General features: G+C 39.0%; 2 long non-coding RNA genes across 2 annotated transcripts in view; both read right to left on the reverse strand.

The window, feature by feature from the left end:
- Positions 1-21,237, reverse strand: part of LOC149122577 (uncharacterized) — a 135,695-nt gene that overhangs the window by 91,753 nt on the left and 22,705 nt on the right. The gene's annotated exons all lie outside the window — the stretch shown is intronic.
- On the reverse strand, positions 329-14,255 carry LOC138844965 (uncharacterized). The gene is made up of 2 exons (XR_011381496.2): positions 13,941-14,255; positions 329-600 (listed from the first exon to the last, which is right to left on the reverse strand). It is a non-coding gene; the product is annotated as an uncharacterized LOC138844965 (long non-coding RNA).

Raw genomic sequence — 21,237 nt, forward strand, 5'->3', positions numbered from 1 at the left:
TGAATCAGTGTGTTGATTAAGCCAAGTTTCTGCAAATTGAATTTGTGTACAAATAACTCAAAGACCTTGATGAAAAGCCAATTTCCATGCAGTAGGTTTGGTATGGGGTTGGAGATTCTGAGTTTCTAGCAGTCTCCCAGGACCTGCTGGTGCTGACAGTCTCAGGAGCATGCTATGAGAAGCAGTCGTAAGCTTTTAAGCCATTGAAGTCCTATGTTTTTATGGTCTGAAAATTTCTGTATCTACTCATGAGCTGCTTTTCTGTCTGCCTGCATCATTCAGCATGCAGCTCATACCTTGAGCTCACAAAAAATAAGGTCACCAATTATAGTGGGACACTTTCAGATACAGAAAATTTATTTTGTCTTAATAAACTTTGAATAGAAAGAATGGATGCTGTTTTCTGCTTTCAAGAACTTTTAGCGAAAGGAAATGACAGAGACTACACTTTGCAAAGGTCAAGAGATTCACCTGGGGTTTCTACAGTTGAAGAACTTCATCACTGACTCTGTGGAATGTTGCGCTTCTTGGACTTGGAGCTGAAGTATCCATCACTGCAGAGATCTACCTTAAGCACGTCAGTTTTTCACAGGAAAGTTTCTAGTGGGAAAAAAAGATGAAATGCTGATCTCTGGTTAGGGATATCGCCACAGACCACAGAGTGTTTCAGACAAATCCTTAAGCAAAAATAAGAATATAGAATATATATCACAAAAGAAAGTATTAACAAAGTCAATTGAAAATACAAATAATTTCTACAAGTAAATTAATCGAGTTTTAATCAAGTAAATTATAGGTTTCTCAAGAAAAGATACATACCACTTAAAACTTTAAGCAAAGGAGAAATTTTAAGCATAAAATACATACAAAAGAGGAACTATATAGGAAATAGGTCAGAGAGGATTGAAGTGAGTAGGTGAACATCAACAGGCACAACATGTAAAGGCTCATGGAACTAAATGTTGAAACCTCATGTCGTCTCATGTTCAAGCCACATAATTTCTTTATACCAGAATCCCAAAATTCTATGCTTAATGAACAGACTATGGATAAATATAAACTTCTAGCTGGGCAAGTCTAAAGTAGGTGAAGTTGTTAAATATATATATATATATATATATATATATATATATTTTTACTGATTTCACAGAATCTATATTTAAAATTGAAAACCAATATATTATCTGACAATATTAAAATATCTGATTTTCATTAGGATAAGGAACTTCTGTAAGTAGGAAAACATTGATTTGTACCACTTTATCATGTAATGATCTTTGAATTGTTTAATAATTTGGGAGCATGAAAGGCAAGGAACAGTTTGTATTTGTTCTACAAATACAACAAATACAATTCATACCAAATAATACAGGCTAATACATTCAATGGGTGATGATGACAACTTATATTCAGTAGTGCAGAAATTTTAAAATAATGGAAATATTTCAACATTTTCTGTTACTTAAGAGTTAGATTTTAAAGTTAATATAAATGATCTCTGGGGATAGAAATATTGCCATCTCCACATGATACTAACAGTATAATACATAGAAAAATGATAAGAGAAAAACAGTAATTTGGGCACTAATAGAAAGGATTAAAGATGATAATAGACATGATAGAAATAATCCCAAAGAGAATTCTAAATAGTTTCCAAGACATACTCAGTGCCTAACAGCTGGATCATATCTCCAGGAAATACTTATTTCTAATTGGATTCAGCCATGAATGTAGAAAGGCAAAGCCTTTAACACCATGAATCTTTCAAAGGGCCTTTTCCACTAACAACTGAAATGTTAGTCATATTTGATAAGAGATCATTGGCAATGTTGTGCTTTAAACTTTAAGATACATTTCTCTGAATGTTCCTGGAACATCTTTTGTTGCCTTTGGCCTTGGTATACCAGTATCAGCCTAGCTGTTGGTTTAACTCAAGAGAGGAGAGTTCCTTGATGATATCAAGATTCCAGTAGGTGGAAATTTGGGGTTACACTTATCACTACGGTTATTAGGAGGAAGAGGATGTTGATTAAATAACAAAACAGCAATTAAAAATGAATCTTAATGAAGAATGGGATGGGAGAGGGAGTAGGAGTGGGGCAGGAGTAGGGGTGGGAGGGTGGGTACGGGGGGAAGAACCGCTGTATTCCTAAAGCTGTATCTATGAAATTTGTATTCATTAAATAAAAGCTTTCTTAAAACAAATCAGCTCATTTAATTAGTAGCGGTTTTACTAAGGTTAGAAAGAGTTTTCAAAGCTCTACAATGAAATTCAGCAAAACACTGGAGCTATGTGCAGCAGGCAACTTTCAAGCTATGGTGAAGCTACTATCAGGCTTAATATAAGGCCTGTATTCACAATTTAAAATACTTTTTCTGGGGATTGCTTTTAAACTACAGATCCGCCTGCATCTCCATTCTGCAGGCAAGCAGGACACTCTTTGAAAACAGCATTGTGCAGTGTCAATCACGCCTTGTATACTTAAAACCACTGTGATTATCTGCATTTATGAGATCTGTGAACATGTACCATATAGGGATACAGGCACAATATAGGCAGCAGGAAATCTCTGTATGCAGATTTTCAATAGGAATGGCTCAGTGAGATAACAGTAGAAGGGAAATGTATCAATATCGTCTCACATTGGTAAGTAGCTACTTCTGACTCTTATCAGGTTTACAAATTTTTCAGCTGTATGGGACAGAATCACCTGAAAAGCTGTAATAGCTTGCTTGAACAAGGTAAGAAGGAGCTTTAAAAAAAAAAAAAAAAGCCAGTGCTGCGGCTCACTTGGCTAATCCTCCACCTGCGGCTCCGGCATCCCAGGTTCCAGTCCCGGTTGAGGCACCGGTTCTGTCCCGATTGCTCCTCTTCCAGTCCAGCTCTCTTCTGTAGCCCGGGAAGGCAGTGGAGGATTGTCCAAGTGCTTGGGCCCTGCACCCACATGGAAGACCAGGAGGAAGCACCTGGCTCCTGGCTTCGGATTGGTGCAGCACGGGCCGCTGCTCGCTGGCCGTAGTGGCCATTTGGGGGGTGAACCAACGGAAAAGGAAAACCTTTGTCTCTGTCTTTCTAACTCTGTCTGTAAAAAAAAAAAAAAAAAAAAAAATAGAAGGAGCTTTTGCAATTGATTAGAAGAACTACAGAAAGCTTGAGCTCCTTCAAATGAGTTATCTACATCTTAGGAAAGATAATGTGAGTATATGAGAGTACTTCAAAAGGTTCATGGAAAATGGAATTAAAAGGTAAGTTTCTTTTGGTGCAAAATTTTTTTGAGATCCATGCATACGAGGGGTCTTCAAAAAGTTTATGAAAAGCATGTATTATGAAAAAAACTGATGATGGTTTAAAAATTATTTGTACCAAAATGAATTTGTATTTTTAAAGTTTATTTGTGCCTTTGTATTTATTTGGAAGGTAAGAAGACAGAGAGAGGGAGAAAGAGAGAATGATCTTCCATCTACTAGGTCACTCCCCAAATACCCACAACCCGGGAAGTTGTGCCATCATTTGTTGCCTCCCAGGGTGTGCATTAGCAGGAGACTGGATTGAAAGCAGACACTATGATTTAGGATGAGGGCAACCTAAATACTGACTTAACCCACCACACCACAATACCAGCCAGGATAAACTTATTTTTAATTCCATTTTTCATGAACATTTTAAAGTACTCTTGCATGCATGTATATTTCCCATTTCGATGTAGATAAAAAAAGAAAAGAATAGAACATTTGGAATTCATCAATCCAGTCAGAGTAACAAGGAAGATAACTGAATCCCAATGCCTAGAAAATAAAGTATTTAAAAGTCGGAGTATCAAATTAAAAATATAGCAAGCAAAAGACTTACAATAGGCAGCATAATATTTAGGAAGAAGAACAAAGTTGGAAGACAGACTTCACTCTACTTTAAGACTTATTGCTAAGCCCAGAGCAATCAAGAAAAGGCAGTACAGGTAAACAAATAGACAAATAGATCAATGGAACAGAACAGACAACTCAAAAACAGATGCACACAAATTTGACAAAAGAGCAAAAGTAACTCAATGGAAAAGGAATAGGCTTTTCAACAAATGAAACTGGAACCATTTAGCAAAAATCCACATGTAGTAAATATGACTCTAGATATGACCTTTTACTCTTCATAAAAATTAACTCAAAATGGATCCTAGTCCTAAGTATAAAATGTAAAACTATAAAATTACTGAAAGAATGATGAAAAAATCTAGGTGACCTGGGTTTATTGATCATTTCATAGATACAACACAGAGAGCAAAATCCATGGAAGAATTGATATGTAATACTTCATTAGACTCAAACGGTACTGCAGTGTGAAAGATGTTAAGAGATGAAGATAAACCATATACTTGGAGAAAAGATTGGCACAACACAAATGTGATAAAGGACTTGCATCCAAAATATACAAAGAACCCTTGAAACAGAATAATGAGATAACCAAGAGCCCCGTTTATAACTGGGCTAATAAACTGAACAGATACTTTGCTAAAGGTGATATATAGACGGAAAATAAGCATATGAAAGATGCTTAACCTTATATTTCATTAAAGCATTATGAATTAAAACCACATTGGGATAGACACATTTATGAGACTGGCAAAAATCCACAACACTGACAACATCAAATGCTGGTGGGAATGTGAAGCCACAAGGACTGGCACTCACTGCTGGGAGTGTACAATTGCAGAGCCATTGTGGAAGGCAACCTGGCAGAGGGAGGGCATTTGCGGAAATGTGCTGCAGTTTCTATTCAATTTTTATGTAAACCTAAACTTGCTCTAAAAAATAAAGGGTATTTATTTTTTTACAAAAGAAAAAGACACCAAACTACTCCTGAAACAAGCAAAAAAGACATAAAAATACATGAAAAAGAAAAAGAAAAATAGAGACAAAGCCTTACACTCTGGAAGTAAAGTCATAGGGCAAGAAATTACAAGTGAGATAACATTGTAAAGTGAGTTTAAATGTCAATAGAACATGATTTTTAAAATTGAAAAACAGATACAGCAAATCCAAGATAAAATTTCAGGGAAACTCAATACCATATTACTTTCTTATCAAATCTATCAAGTCTTCAAAATTATGTGACTGTGCTATGTATGAATTCCAAAAATTCATTTGTCTATTGGCATACACTGCATTCATACTGAACACCAGTTTATATTATAGTAATTAACAGTCCAGGAGATGGGCCAACTTAATCTAATTAATGTTTCTTAGGGAATCATCTTCGTCAATTAATATTTAATGGTGTTGTATGCTACAAAGTATAATAACAGATTCACAGTTCCATGTTGTAGTGATTCTTGACATTCTATGAAACTTGAAGAAATGTTATTTTCCTGCTACACAGCATATTGGGAAATGAAAAAAAGAGATGAGATAAATTGCAGTTAATGATCTGAAGAGTCGATAACGAAGAGCTATTTTAGATATTGGCAAATGGCACAGTAGTTAGGCAGCTGAATGCAACTTCAGTGAATGAACCTAAGACCCTAGAGGAAAATTGCTCTGGCCTGAAGTGCTTAAAAGGACTCCAGCGAGTGCTTTCTTTGAGGAGGATTCCCTGGGCATTTGTTACAGAGATTTAGAATTTGTTACTGAGACTGACTTTATGACGGTAAAAGCCTTCCTTTTGGAAGGCTTGTTCTTTAATTGCTCATTAATTATGAGCCTTTCTGTTAACATGATTTTTTAAAGTTGAAATGGGAATAGTGCAAATTGACTCTCGAGTAAAATTGATAACTTTTTTTTTTTTTTTTTAAATTGATAACTCTTGAATTTGCCCTCTGTCTTTGGGAGCAGGAATACCTCCTGCTTCAAAACCTAGCAGTGGCAGCAAACTTAAATTTGTGGTCTCTGCCATTTCACTTCCTGGCTTTCCCAGTGAAGAAGCCTTCATTCTACTATGAAGCAGACAAAATGCAATGTCACCATGTTCCAGAGTCTAGAAGACACAGATGTTGTCATAGTTTCACTGTGGAATCAATGTCATTTGATATGAACATCTTCATCTGCTCATCTCAAAATTATCAGTTACTTCTTTCACCTCTAGTTTTTGAGAGAAAATATACACTCTCTTTTTCAACTCAGTAAGAGTCAAGGGAAATACCAATGAGATGCTATAGTTTGTGTATAGGATTGGCAAAGAGTATATTTTGCCAGAATTGAGTGTTGGTGAGGATGCTGATGGGATTAAAAGCTAGCATGTAACTGTGATAGAGATGGTAAACTATCGACAAAACTCCCGTGTTTTCTTTCAGGGTGCACAATTTTAGGTGGGAAGTGATTGCTTAATTAATGACTAGCTGCATTTTCACCTTTTGTTGCCATTGGTATGATCTTTAAACTAGTTCTTACTAGTTAAATTCAATGGACATCATTTCAAAGACAAAACCTTTAAGAAGCAGATATGTCCCCTGTGTGTTTATTTTCTTTATCATTCCACCAGCTGATTGCAGTGGATTCTAGAACCACAAGTTGACAAAAATCTAGATTTCTGATTTACTGCATGAAGGGGAATGAACAATACACCAGAAATGTTGTACTTGAATGTTTTCTTTGGATCTAATCTTAATTATAGCTTAGCCTATTCTATGTAACACACATTTTGGAGATGTACAAAAACTGAAAATAGATGTACTGTGCCATCCAGTAATTTCACTTTTTGATATGTTTCCTGGAGAAATATAAGTACCGTACAGGATGTCCACTGTAGCATTGTTTATAGCAGCAAAATATTAGAACCACATAAACATTAATCAATAATGGGTTGAATAAACAAAACATAATGTGCTCACAACTATTAAAATAAATTGATTATATAGTACAATTTGAAAGAGTTATGTGTTGTCATTAATAGAGCTCCAAAAGTTAAGCTTTTATAGAACAAAATTACAAAAAGGATAATTATGTCACCACTCATTTAATATGTGCAAAATTATACAATGTGTATATATTACTATGTATGAATACAAAAAGAAAGATATACTATTAGTCTTCAACTAGAGTTATGATCTCAAAGAATGGAAGAGGGGAAGGAAGAAGGTAGAAGCTAATTTGAGGCCAAGAAGGGTTACTTTTGGCTCAACTGTTTTATAGCTTTAGGAAAATGATATTTTTTTCTTAAGTATATTTTATTTGTATAGTAATCTTGAAAATAAATATAATGAGCAAAGGAGGGAGAAAATGTGATCAAATACTGGTGTGATTAAATAATGGGTGGTGGAAATAATGTCAGTGCTGTGGATTTTTCCAATTTCATAAATGTGTAACTACCTCAGTGTTGTTTTTGAGTCACAAAGTAAACAAAACAGAATACTGCTGTAGCAAATGATCAGAGAAGGATGATTTTTGTGGGAAGGGCTCCACTTTGAGGTGCTAACTGAGCTAAAGTCATTGGTGGTAAGAAGGAACCAGGTGTAGGAATATCTAGGGGAAGAGCACTATAAGCAGAATGGATGGTAAAATTACAGGTGATTTTTACGAACATACAATGCAAAAGATTCAGGAGAAGGAAGGCATAGTGTCTGGTGTTTGGACAAATTACTGTAAACCCAGAGGGGGAAAGAAAGAAACAGATGAAAGCCATTGTATAAATGATACACCAGTTATCGGTTATTGAATAAAATCACTCCAAGCTTTCTAGGTTAAAACAACAGCAATTCATGATTTTTCATGATTCTGAGGATTTAGAGGGTTGTTCTTTTGCCGGTCTTGCCTGGACTGCATCCAACTACAGGATGGCTGGGATAAGACAGCTGGGATGGCTGAATGACAAGGTCCCTTTTCATGTCACTCTTCACCCTAGCCATCTTCCTGGCACCATTAGGGCAATGCTCCAACTCAGCTAAGGTAACTTAAGATCTAGGTTCTGAAACACAAAATACCACTTCACAAAATATCCCAGGGTAAACATGCTCTTTTTAAAAAGAAAAGAAAAGATTTATTTATTTATTTGAAAGTCAAAGTTACACACACACAGATAGAGAGAGAGAGAGAGAGGTCTTCCATCCACTGGTTCACTCCCCAATTGGCCGCAACGGCTGGAGATGTGCCGATCCAAAGACAGGTGCCAGGAGCTTCTTCCAGGTCTCCCACGTGGGTGCAAGGGCCCAAGGATTTGGGCCATCTTGTACCACTTTCCCAGGCCATAGCAGAGAGCTAGATCGGAGCAGCAGGGACTGGAACCGGCGCCCATATGGGATGCCAGCACTGCAGGTGGTGACTTTACCTGCTACGCCACAGCGCCGGCCCTGTAAACATACTCTTGATGAAAGGAACTATAAATGTTGTCATTTGTTTTTGACTCGTTGTGCTGTCTTCTGGTCACAGTTGCTTACATTTTTTTCCATGTGCAAAATACGCTCACCATCTTCCCAAAGTCCCACTCACTGCAGTAGCAGGCTTGGTCAGCATCCAGAACCTCAGCATTTACATAAATTCAGAAGAGGATGAGGGCCTTTGAGGGCAGGTGGGCCTTCACCCTTCTCCTTCAAATCCTTGAGTGTTTTCCCACTGACTTGCAAGTAAGATTGTAAATTCTGCAATGTCCTGTATAGCACTAACTCTGTCCTGCCTTTCTGCTCCTCACTCACTGCACCAGGGGCGGACTCCTCCTCACTTAAGGCCTGAACCACAGCCCTCTCCTCTGTCCTCAATTTGCTTGCTGCTCCCCAGTTCCTTTCATGACTTCTCAGCATTTGTATCTCAGCTCCAAAGCCAGAGAAGCCAATAGCACCCTTCCTTTTCCCATCCACAGTCTGATTATGTTCCACTTTGTTCTTTTCCTTTCTTCGTATTATTTCTGATGATCTGAGATCACGTTACTTATCATTTTGAACTTTTTTTTTTTGTCTCTTGACTCTCCTGCCACTAGAAGAATGGAAGCTTGATAAGCAAGCTTCTCAATCTTACTGACTGCTGTCTACCAGAAAACAGAGCAGGGTGCCTAACCAATGTTCCACAACACACTGTGGAAGCTGTATTTGCATCTTGTGAATGGAATAAACATTTAAGGCCAGCCTTAACTTTCTCTCTCTGAGATTTTCTTCACAAAGCTCTGCATATATTTACGTTGTACTTAGTTTTTCAACAACTTTATTGAGATGCCATCTACACATCATGCAATTGATTAATTCCAAATGTTACATTTGGTGTGGTTAGTGTATTTATAGAATTATGCAAAAAACCCAACAAAGTTAGAACATTTTCATCATTCACAAAAGGAACTCTATGAGCATTAGCAGTCAAACCCTGTTTTCTTTTCTCAAACAACCATTAATCTAGGTTCTGTCTCTATAGATTTGCCTATTCTGGACATTTCATATAAATGGATTTGTACCAGGACGTATGGTCTTTTTTAACTGGCTTCATCCACTCACTATGGTGTTTTCAAAGTTCATCTATGTCATAGCATATATCAGCACTTTATTCCTTGTTATTGCTGAATGATATTCTATTGAATGTATATGCCATATTTAGTTTATCCATTCATCAATTGATTGACATTTGCATTGTTTTCAATTTTGAGTTATTATGACTAATGCCATTACATGAATTTATACATTTTTACCTAGATGTGTGTTTTCATTTCTTTTGGATATAAATCTAGGAGGGTAATTGTTCTTTTTTTAAAAAATGATTTATTATTTTATATATTCCCATTCTGTGAATTATATTTTCACATTCTTCAAAGTATGATATATGATTTGTACCACAAAATTTCTTAATTTTTATGAAGTCCATACTTAATATCTTTGTTGTAAGAATTTATCTTCATCATTAAGGTGGATGTATAGCATTGTAATGAACATGATATAATGGCCAATAAACGAATGAGTTCAATTCAGTTTATAATTTTAATAAGCAGCAAAAGACAATTTTTCCCAGGATAAATTCACTGTAGAAGAAACAAACATAAGAATACCTAAGCAACTATCTGATGTTAATTCTTTTTCAGTTGCCTTTCTCCCATCCAAGTACTAACCAGGCCCGACCCTGCTTAGCTTCCGAGATCAGACGAGATCGGGCACGTTCAGGGTGGTATGGCCGTAGACTCAGTTGCCTTTCTAAAAATTCACTAGAGCAACAAAATTTCTCTGGCCATTACCACAACTGAAACACTTACTGGACTTCTTTTTATACAAAATTAGCTTCTCATTAGAACTTTCAGGTCAGTTAAAATATCTTTTAATTAAGGAAGTTAGAATTCTGTGATATCTGATGGTCAGGTAGCTCAGTGCCATGTGTTCTTGTTCCTTCTAAAAATGTGCAGATAGAAAACTAAGATTTACTAGGCTCATAAGATGTGCCAGATGCTTTATAAGGCATTTTACTACATGGAAAAATAATTCATGATACGATCATTCAAGTGTAGCTCTGCAGTCACGAAATATAGCTCTCTACGTTTGCTAATTCCTGCAACAGGAAGTGAAGCATTCAACTTGTTAAGGAAAATGTCCTTAAGAGCATGCTATGTGCCAAGTCGTGTGCTAATTATTCCAATTGCAAGTTTCATCCAGTTATTCTCAAAGGGCTGGGTTTCTGAGGGATAAGGAGAAAATGTAAACAAACCAATATAAGAAAAATGTGACAGGAAAAGAGTGTGTGCAAGGCACAGGGAAAGGAACAAAACCCAGTGTTCGTAAATACTGGGTGCTTTATGTTAAGTTGTAAGTCAGAGAGTTCACAAATGAGGAATATAATCCTCAGGACAGGTAAGGAACTTGGAGAAAGTCAGGAAAACCAAAAAGTAACAGTAGAAAGTCAAACGTAAATCCCCCTGCTGGCACAACTGTTTCATTGCAGCCTGTCTTTAGGTTCCCAGAGCCTCCTTCAAGCTAACACTGCAGTGGTCAGAAAACTGCAGCCAGAAGCATCAGTCAGCCCATTAACTCATCTGCACATATCTGTTGGTTATTAATGTGTTCTCAACATAATTCTTTACATTTGGACCCATACTAATACACTCTCACACTGCAATAATTATTAGTAAAACGTGGTCACTTTTCGGGGAAGGCGTGTGTCATAGTGGTTAAGGCATGGCTGGATTTGAGACCTGACTCCACCTCTGATTCTAGCTTCCTGCTAATGTGCACTCTAGGAAGCAACAGTGAGAGCTTAAATACTTGGATTCCTGCTGTCTACACAGGAGGCGAAGATTGTCCCTGGCTCCTGGCTTCAGCCTGGTCTAGACCCAGTTGTCGTGGGCACTTGGGGAATGAACCAGTGGATGGAAGATCTGTCTCTCTAATGAATAATTAAAAAAAGAAATATGTAGAACCTCCTGAGACTTTTTTTTTTTTGACAGGCAGAGTGGACAGTGAGAGAGAGAGGAGAGAGACAGAGAGAAAGGTCTTCCTTTGCCGTTGGTTCACCCTCCAATGGGCGCCACTGCCGGCGTGCTGCGGCTGGCACACGGCACTGATCCGAAAGCAGGAACCAGGTGCTTCTCCAGGTCTCCCATGGGGTGCAGGGCCCAAGTACTTGGGCCATCCTCCACTGCACTCCCGGGCCATAGCAGAGAGCTGGCCTGGAAGAGGGGCAACTGGGACAGAATCCGGTGCCCCGACCGGGACTAGAACCTGGGGTGCCGGTGCCGTAGGCAGAGGATTAGCCTATTGAGCCACGGCGCCGGCCCTGACTATTTTTTTAAACACAGCATTTTAAGTGACACTTGCAAGGATAAGACTTGTGGCAAATTGAATCATTATTTTGCTCTTTTTCATGCCTTATACATCTACAACCATTATCTCTCTCTCTCTCTCTCCCCCTCTCCCTCTCTCACTCTCTTTTTAAAAGATATATTTATTTGAAAGAGTTACAGAGAAGGCGAAGCAAATGCAGAGAAAGGGAGAGAGAGATCTTCCATCCACTGGTTCACTTCCCAGATGGCTGCAATGGCTTGGGCAGAGCCAGGCTGCAGCCAAGATCCAGGAGCTTCATCCAGGTCTCCCACATGGATGACAGGGGGCCAAGCACTTGAGCCAATTCTGTTGCTTTTCCCAGGCCATTAGCAGGGAGCTGGATTGGAAGTGAAGCAGCCGGGATTCTAATGGGGGACCATATGGGATGCCAGTGTGGTAGGCAGCCGCTTTACCCACTGTGCCACAATGTCGGTCCCACCACTTGCTTTTTCAACACCAGTTACTGAATTGGGCAGAGGTCAGCACCCAGTCCTATTGACACTGGGTTTGACCACTGATTGTCTCTGAATGATGTCATGTGTGCAATGGTGAAGATGAGCTAAGGCTGATGATACACTGCCTGCTTTCCCATGGCAGGCTTTCAGGAGCACTCATGGTTGCTATTTGAAGAAGTTCTTGTAGCCGCAGCACCGGCAGGTTAGTTGGGCGCATCACACATGGAACCCATCAGAGCCCAGCATGTACTGCAGGCCAAACTCACCCCCAGTTATCAGATTCCCCATTGTCCTATAATTGCATGAGAAAGGAGCATTTAAGGGGTAAGCCATAGAGATTTTTATGGTTGCTATTTACAAGGCAACAGTTAACAGCAAATACGCCTCATTCTCTTCCTCATGGGGAGTTTGGAACTTAAGTACTCCTGATTCATTTATCCAATTTGTAACTCTACTTAGTTGTAACAAACTTAACAGATCAAAATTGAACACTTTGATTTCACCTCTTAACCTATTTCTCCTTTGGTATTCCCATCACAGTAAATGACACCATGACCCAGCCAAAAGTCTGGGGACTCATCCTTGGTCTTTTCCATTTCCTTACTCACCACACCCAAGCCATCAGTGGCTTTTCCAAGAATTTTCTAGGATTTCTTCATTTTTTCCCTTAGCTGTTCACAGTTTTAGATGTATGGGCAAAGCACTCTCTTTTGCTCATCAGAACACAACATAAAGAGTGAAAAGACCAGTCACAAAATGCAAACAAAAGTTTAAAAAGAGGCTAATTACCAAACAAAACCTGATAGGAAGCTAGAACACTGCTGTCCAATAGAAATACAATGTAAACCACATATATAATATTAAATTCTCAAAAGGTCACATTAAGAAAAGATAAACAAAAAATAATTTAAATAGCATATTTCATTAATCCAGCTTATCAAATATATGATAATTTCAATACATAATAAATATAACAATTATTAATGAGCATCTTACATTTTTCATCCAGTTTGCAAAATGTGGTCTTTGGGTTGCACTTACAAAGCACTTCAGTTTGGACTAGTTCCATTTCGAGTGCCCAGTGGCCGCATGTGACTAATTTGGCAGACAGCACAGGTGTAGAATCTATGCTTATGTCTCCAGAAGAAAAGAGCAGTGTAAAAGAAAAGTGGAGAGAAACATAAACACAAGAATCTTCATCTTCCTTTGTGTTCATGGTCATGGGACATGAAAGCACCTTGACGGAGGTTCTAATAGAGACGCCGGCAGTGGGGAGGGAGTCCTTTCCCTCTAGAGGGACTACAAATGGCAGGAACAATCTTACTTCTGTATAGTCATGATTTTGTAACTGGGAGATTAAGCAAACTTGACCTCATTATCCATTGACATGTCGTGTTTAATTCTATTATATTTTGATGGTTATTGATGTTCTAAAGTCCTAACTATCCAAGGCACAGTTTATTCTGATAGCTGACTCAATTCTCTGGGAAAATTGTGCTTCCGTGTGACAGAGTCTTCACCACCCATGCAATATTAACCCCAAAACTAATGAGTGAGAACAGAAGAGAAAAATCATGCAGGTGTACAAATTTACATGTTTGTCTTGAAGTCACAAAAGAGAAATTAAGCAACGAAGCTTAACTTCTAGTTTATTGCAGACGAAATTCTCAGCAAAGGATTTTTCTTATCTCTGAGAAACATTCGCCTTGTTCAATCCATTATTTTAGATATACCTGAGAGTGCTGTCCTTTCAGAAGAACAATTATCGCTGCAATCTTACCGCACTACTCGTGAGAGTCCTGCAAAGGTTATCCATTTCATAAATGCTTCCATCGGACTTCCTGCAGCTTTTTGTTCACAGAGTTCCTGATAAACCTCCTCCGAGAAAAAAGGAAATAAGGGAAATAATTATTGAGCCCCTAGAAAAAAACGTTCAATCGTTTGAGGTGGGAAAATGACTCGTTCTGAAAAAGGAGAAAATTAAACATGGGAGGCCCTCCGAGGCTGAAGGTTAGTGCTTAGCAAAGACAGGTGCTTTGAGAAGGCATGGATGTCCCGCTGAGTCAGGTTCTCACTCAACTGTCCTGTGACCCTGACCATAAAATCTGATATGGATTTTCTGAAAACAGGGAGTAGGATAAATAAAATCTGAACATGGGGTGAAACAACAACCACTGTAGCAGCATATTAGGAAAAAAGCAAAAGACAAAACCAAGAGGAGTGTATTCACTGTGTTAGGAAATTCAATCAACGATTTATAACACTTAGGGCGAGGACCCAGCACCATCAACCTAAACAGACAAGAAAAGGAAAGTAGCACCCTGGGCAAGCAATGGTGACCACAGAGCAAGCACAGGGGTGATGCTAATATGGGACTAAGCACCAGGTCCCAGTCACTCAACCCCCAGCATGAGCATGAGTGGGTGATAATGTGAAAACCAAGAGTGACTAAGCTAGCAGCTCAAGGGTAGCATAACATTTGGCACCAGAAGCTGAAGAACCTCCCAGATTTTCTGCCAATGGAAGGAAAGTTGTTCATCGATTTGGGAGCCCAGGGAGGGTACCACGTGGGAAGGGAGGGAGACACAGAGTAGACTTCCTGTTCTGATGTCCCCATCCTTACCACTTCATGGCCTGGAGCCCGCAGGCTGCGAGGCATCCTGCTTACACTTGTTCTGAGCCTTGGAGGAGTTTTCAAAGTTTCAAGATCTGACTTTCCCTTCGGCACTTTTTAAAACCTGCTTACCAATTTTATGGACTAGTTATTTCCTGTTGTATGTGATTTATAATGTGAAAGATCCCAGACAGTCTAGTTTATGGCCAGGAAGATGGTCCTACTGAGCTTTGGAATGGCTGTGACTGTTCTTTGAGCAATAATCTATAGCTCAGGCATTTTGGGGACGTTACATCCGAATCCAAAATTTGAGCTGAAAGCAAAAACAAGCACATTACTTTAAATTGAGTCTTATAATAACATTTTCCCACTTTTATTTCTTATTTCTCAATCTTTCTCCAGGTAGTTAAAAAGTAAAAGATTCCTTTAGAAGATATATATCTAAATGATATTGTAGGGAGCATGTAACTTTAATTGAAAACATCCTAAATTACCTGTCCATTAGCAAAATTCAGATCTTGCGCTCCCCAAACTATTTTGTTTAATTGAAAGTGCTCAAAGAGCAACCCTTCCATAAATATTCAAATTCAGGGGCTTCAATTACTTTAGCTCTATCTGACTATTCTGTCATGGGATGAAATGGAAAGTAATAAAGCTAATAAGTAACAATAATGCACTACCTGCTATTTGAACTAAAATAGACTAATGGATTAATCCACCTTGATTAATATAGAAAGCCAATCTTATTAATGTAAGCAAAATGACCTGATACTTTTCTTCTGGATATTGAGGATATTTTGAACTAAAAGTACATCATGTTGTTAGCCTCCATTCTCCATTTTGAAAAATTCTAAATTCATTGGAAAGTAGCGAGAATAATACAATGGACATCCATATACCACTTATCAAAATTCATCAATTATTAACATTTTACCTCATGAGGTTTACTTTTCTATAAATTACAGAAAATTCATAGAAAAATGCTTATTAAATCCATGCATAGTTTTTTCATCACAAAAAAAAAGAAAAAGAAAAATGCTTATTATGAAAAACCTATGCATGGATTTTAAAAATTATTTGTATGAAAATAAACCTATCTTTTACTCCCATTTTTCCCACAAACATTTGGAAATACTCTCATATCTTGACATATCATCTCTGAACAGTTAAGCCCTTGTCTGCTAAGAACAAGATGTTTCCCTCCATAGCCATAATTCAGTCATCCCACCCAAGAAATTTAACACTGATACAATTCCATCATCTGGTATTCACAACATAGTCACATTTCCCCACTTTTCCCAATGCTGTCCTTATAACTTTTTTAAATCAACAATTTGGTAAAGGATCATGCAATGAATTTAGTTGTCATATCCTTACCTATCTTAATGTGGAATAATTTAACAGCTTTTAATTCTATTTTTATTTTTAAGATTTATTTATGAGGGTTGGCGCTATGGTGTAGTGCATAAAGCCACCGCCTATGGCAGCAACATCAAGTCCCAGCTGCTCCATTTCTGATCCAGTTCCCTGCTAATGTGCCTGGGAAAGCAGTGGAAGATGGCCCAAATCCCTGGGGCCCTGAACCCATGTGGGAAGACTCAGAAGAAGCTGCTGGCTCCTGGCTTCAGATGGGCCCAGCTCTGACTATTTGGGACACTTGGGGAGTGAACCAATGGATGGAAGATCTCCCTGTCTTCCTCTCCCTCTCCCCCACACCCCATGACTCTGATTTTCAAACAAATCAATTTTTTTTTTAAAAGTAGAGAGAGAGAGGATCTTCCATCCACTAGTTTACTCCACAAATGGACACAATGGCCAGGGTTGGTTCAGACCAAAGCCAGAAGCCAGAAACTCCATGCAGATCTCCCATATAGGTGGCAGGGGACCAAACACTTGGCCCATCTCTGACAGTTTTCCCAGACACATTAGCAGGAAGCTAGATTGAAAGTGGAGCAGCCAGAACTTGAACTGGCACTCTGAGAGTGGATGATGACATTGTTGTAGGCAGCAGCTTAACTCACTGCATCATAATGATGGCTCCCAGCTTTTAATTCTTATTCTTTTCTTTTGCTAAACACTTTTGAAAGACAGTTTCAGAGATTACCCATAGATAACCTCAGCACATACTTGAGCAAGGGTATCCCCTTACATATAGTGTTATGGGATTTATAGTGTGTTTTTTAGAGTCAGGGACTTTTTTACTATATTCAATATAAAATGCATTATTATAAAATTGATTGCTTCTTTTTATAGAAAATTGAGAAAACAGAATAGGAGAAGATAGGAAAAGGTGTTACTATCACCTAGTGGATATCTTCTATTTTTCTGGTGTTGGTTGGTTGCTTATTTGTTGATTTTGCATTTGGAATAGCTTAACTGGAAATCTAAATAATGTATTTTAACTTCTACTTAATAGCACTGCCAACGCCAGAATGATACAAAATATAACTAGACCATGAGATAGAACCCTTCAGGCTAATCATTCCAGAAACCAATATCAAGACTGTCTAGAATCCAGAATGCTGTGTCTAACTGTGGCACTAACAGGCACAGAGGCTTTTTCCATTGTGTTACTCATTAGAGTTTCAAGGCAATTCTTGTCCAATAAAACTGTAGATGATACAGATACGTACTGAGGTATTCAGCAAGACTAATCTGAAGTCCAGTATTTTCCACAGTGATATCCAATTAAAGAAATTGAAATGAGTGAGAAAGCATATGTTGGGGTTGGAGAGGAATTCCCTCAGTTACATTACTGCAAACCACCCTAAATCCTCATTAAGAACCGGCTAGAGGGCAATACCTAGGTAAAGTATGGTTTTAGAATGAACTTGAGGGCAATAATGGGGCATCAGAAAATGATTTTAAAAAATGAGTTGATGCAGTCTTGGAACAAATTCAAACCCCCCCGTATTTCACTAGAATTTTTCCCCCTTTATCATTGTGAATATACTTGATATTTCCCAAAGGCAGTGTGTCCCACATAGAACAATTCAGAACACATTTCAAAGGAAATGGAGACATAATATTACTTCCAGGACCTGAAGAGGCACTGCTGAGACTGGCAGCGCCATTTGATTAAATACAGTGTCAGGGTCTTTTTGGCTATTTCTTCCAGCCAAAGCTCTCTGGGAAGCCAAGCACTGACATCTGAAATTAAAATTGCACTGGTAGGAGTTTATGTATATGCTTGATAAAAATATGACGATTCCTAAATGGTGGGACTTCTTTGAAGGAAAAGAGCAAGCAAGCCAAATTTAAGAGTCTTCTGGTCTGTTATGAGCCTGAAGACAGGTAAAATGAATTCAGTTGATTAACATGTACCCCAGACCCTGCCAAACTGAGAAACTGAGCTCTGTGTGCTTTGAAATGTTCTGGAATAATTTTATCTGATAGCTCTTTTTCTGGCTGTTGAAAGGACTAATCCATTACTTTATGTGTGCATAATAAAAAGGGACTAATTAAAGTAATAAATTATAAATGAGAGTTATTTATTCTTTGGGAAAGAGAGAGTTGTTATGTTTCATTTCTTAAAAATAATATGGTTCAAAATAAAGTGTATACTTCTAAGATACCATTAAATGTGATTGATGTTCTCAAGTTTTTCTTATTATATTTTATTTGTTTTCAAAAACCAGTCATTTGTTAATATTAATAAGTTTGGATAGTTTTAGAAGTCTATATAAAAATTACACATCATGTATTTGATATTGTTCTACTCAGAAAAATCTATTTGGAGCATAATGGTTTAATTAGCTCATTTTCAGATGCAAATGTAACTATTATTTGATACTATAATATAGCCCCAAAGCCAGAGGACATTTCAAGAAGTAAAGAAACTTTAAAGCCATAATTGCATAGAGCTCTTCTACAAGCGTAATAAAATCAGAAATTAGATTTTCAACAAGATGGATAATATCTATATCTATATATAAATCTAAATCTATATCTATATCTATCTATATTATCTATATCTCTACATATGAAGTACAAGCTGGGTACATCTCTCTGCCAATGTGAGAAAATAATAAAGAGAGAAATGCTTTCTTAGTATGAGTTATCTCAACCCACACATGCACACACATGCTGCACGCATGCTAAGGAACTATGCCACAGCTGTATGAATGAAGATAGAAAAGCAGTGTGCATGTCACCATGTTTAATAAGATCTCTCATCCCACTTCCGTAAAGGACTTTCGAAGGCTCTTTTCAAGTTACTCCTTTAGCACTGCGCCTCCATTTCTAGCCTTGATCAGACAACCAAACCTTCTGCTATAACACTTACTGGAATTTTAACTTTTTCCCCCTTCATTTCTGGGATTCAGCAGCCATCTTCGTAAACATCTTTACTAGCGTATTTGAAATTATATTTCTACCCTGAGTAGCACAGCCAGCTCTGAGCCTGACTGACACACAGCGACTTTTCCTCCCAGCCTCCAGTGCCTTTGTGCAGTCAACATGCCTGACACCAGAAGGCAGAACAACAATCTTTGGAGTGTGTGGGACCCAAAAGCCCTTTCCTGTGACGAAATCTCCCTTGCAGTGGCCAAGCTTTCCAAGAACTGGAGCTCGGCATGAGAATTGCAGATATTTTTGAATCCTTTCTCATCTTTCAGTAAGGGCTCAGGGACTCACTCATTTATAGAGATCATTTTTTTTTAAAGATTTATTTATTTATTTGGAAAGCAGAGTTACAGAGAGGCAGAGGCAAAGGCATAGAGAGAGAGAGAGAGAGAGAGAGAGGTCTTCCATCCGCTGGTTCATTCCCCAAATGGTCGCAATGGCCAGAGCTGGGCCGATCCGAAGCCAGGAGCCAGGAGTTTCTTCTGGGTCTTCCCACATGGGTGCTTGGGCCCAAGGACTTGACTTGGGCCATCTTCTGCTTTCCCAGGCTGCAGCAGAGAGCTGGGAAGGAAGTGCAGAAGCCAGGACTTGAACTGGTGCCCATATGGGATGCTGGCACAGCAGGCAACGGCTTTACCAGCTATGCTACAGCACTGGCCCCCAGGGATCATTTTCATTTCTTTTTTTTTTTTTTTTTTTTTTTTTGACAGGCAGAGTGGACAGTGAGAGAGAGAAACAGAGAGAAAGGTCTTCCTTTGCCGTTGGTTAACCCTCCAATGGCCACCGCAGCTGGCGCGCTGCGCTGATCCAATGGCAAGAGCCAGGTACTTATCCTGGTCTCCCATGGGGTGCAGGGCCCAAGCACTTGGGCCATCCTCCACTGCACTCCCTGGCTACAGCAGAGAGCTGGCCTGGAAGAGGGGCAACCGGGACAGAATCCGGCGCCCCAACCGGGACTAGAACCCGGTGTGCCGGCGCCGCAAGGCAGATTATTAGCCTAGTGAGCCGCGGCACCGGCTGATCATTTTCATTTCTAAATATGTACAGTGGAATTTCAAGTGAACAATTCAAGCAGAGTCCATAAAGTTATTGAGTTTTTCCTTTCCCTACAGTGGAAAAAAAATTGAGGAATAGAAAACATAATCCAGCCCCATCCCATAAGAAAGCTCCAAGTACAGCCCTACAGAGATGGACACTGGAAACGGCTGGCAGCAAAGGCGCTGCTCAGCTGGTACTCCCAGGCTAGTTAGTGTATTTGTTCTTTTGCTAAGCAAACTATTTTGGTAGCTCTCTGTTTTTCTGGGCACCAGACTAAGCGCTTCCATGGACATGCTCTCATTTCATGTTTGCAATGATTTGCTGCGGCAAACATTATTTCTGTGCTTTACAGATGAGTCTACTGAGGCTAAGGGAGTGAAATCATTAGAGGGAATTTCAAAGATAGAAAGTGGCCTAATTTGTCTTTTTTAGAGATTTATTTTTTATTTATTTGAAAGGCAGAGTTACAAGGAGAGAAAGGTCTTCCATCTGTTGGGCCAGGCTGAAGCCAGGAGCCAGGAGCTTCTTTTGGGTCTCCCATTTGAGCCATCCTTTGCTGCTTTCCCAGGTGCATTAGCAGGAAGCTGGATTGGAAGTGGAGCAGCCGGGATTCGAACCTGTGCCCATGTGGGATGCTGGCAGGTGGAGGCCTAACTTACTATGCCACAACGCTGGCCCTGAAAGTGGCCTACTTTGACTTGAAATCAGGTTGTCTGGCTTCTGCTTCAGCCGGCAACCTGTTCTCCTCTCCCTACCCTATCCACTCATTCCTCTGGGGTACCACTGTGAGGATAGAAGCTTCTTTGAGTCAACCTTGCATGGGTCACATGGAAGATACTCATTAAGTGGATGCTAAGTAAGAAGTATATCCTAGGCACAGTTCTGATACTTGACTTATACCACTTAATAAAGAAAACCATCTGGGACAGGCCTTGTGGCTCAGTGAGTTAAGCTGCCACTTGGGACACCCGTACCCCATGTGGATGCCTGGAATAGAACCCCACCACATGGGAGGCAACAGATTGCTCAAGTACTCGAGTTTCTGGTACCCATGTGGGACAACAGGATGGAGATGCTGGTC

This window comes from Oryctolagus cuniculus, chromosome 13 (assembly GCF_051225735.1).
Source record: "Oryctolagus cuniculus isolate XC-2025 breed Fujian yellow rabbit chromosome 13, ASM5122573v1, whole genome shotgun sequence".
Classification (NCBI taxonomy): Eukaryota; Metazoa; Chordata; class Mammalia; order Lagomorpha; family Leporidae; genus Oryctolagus; species Oryctolagus cuniculus.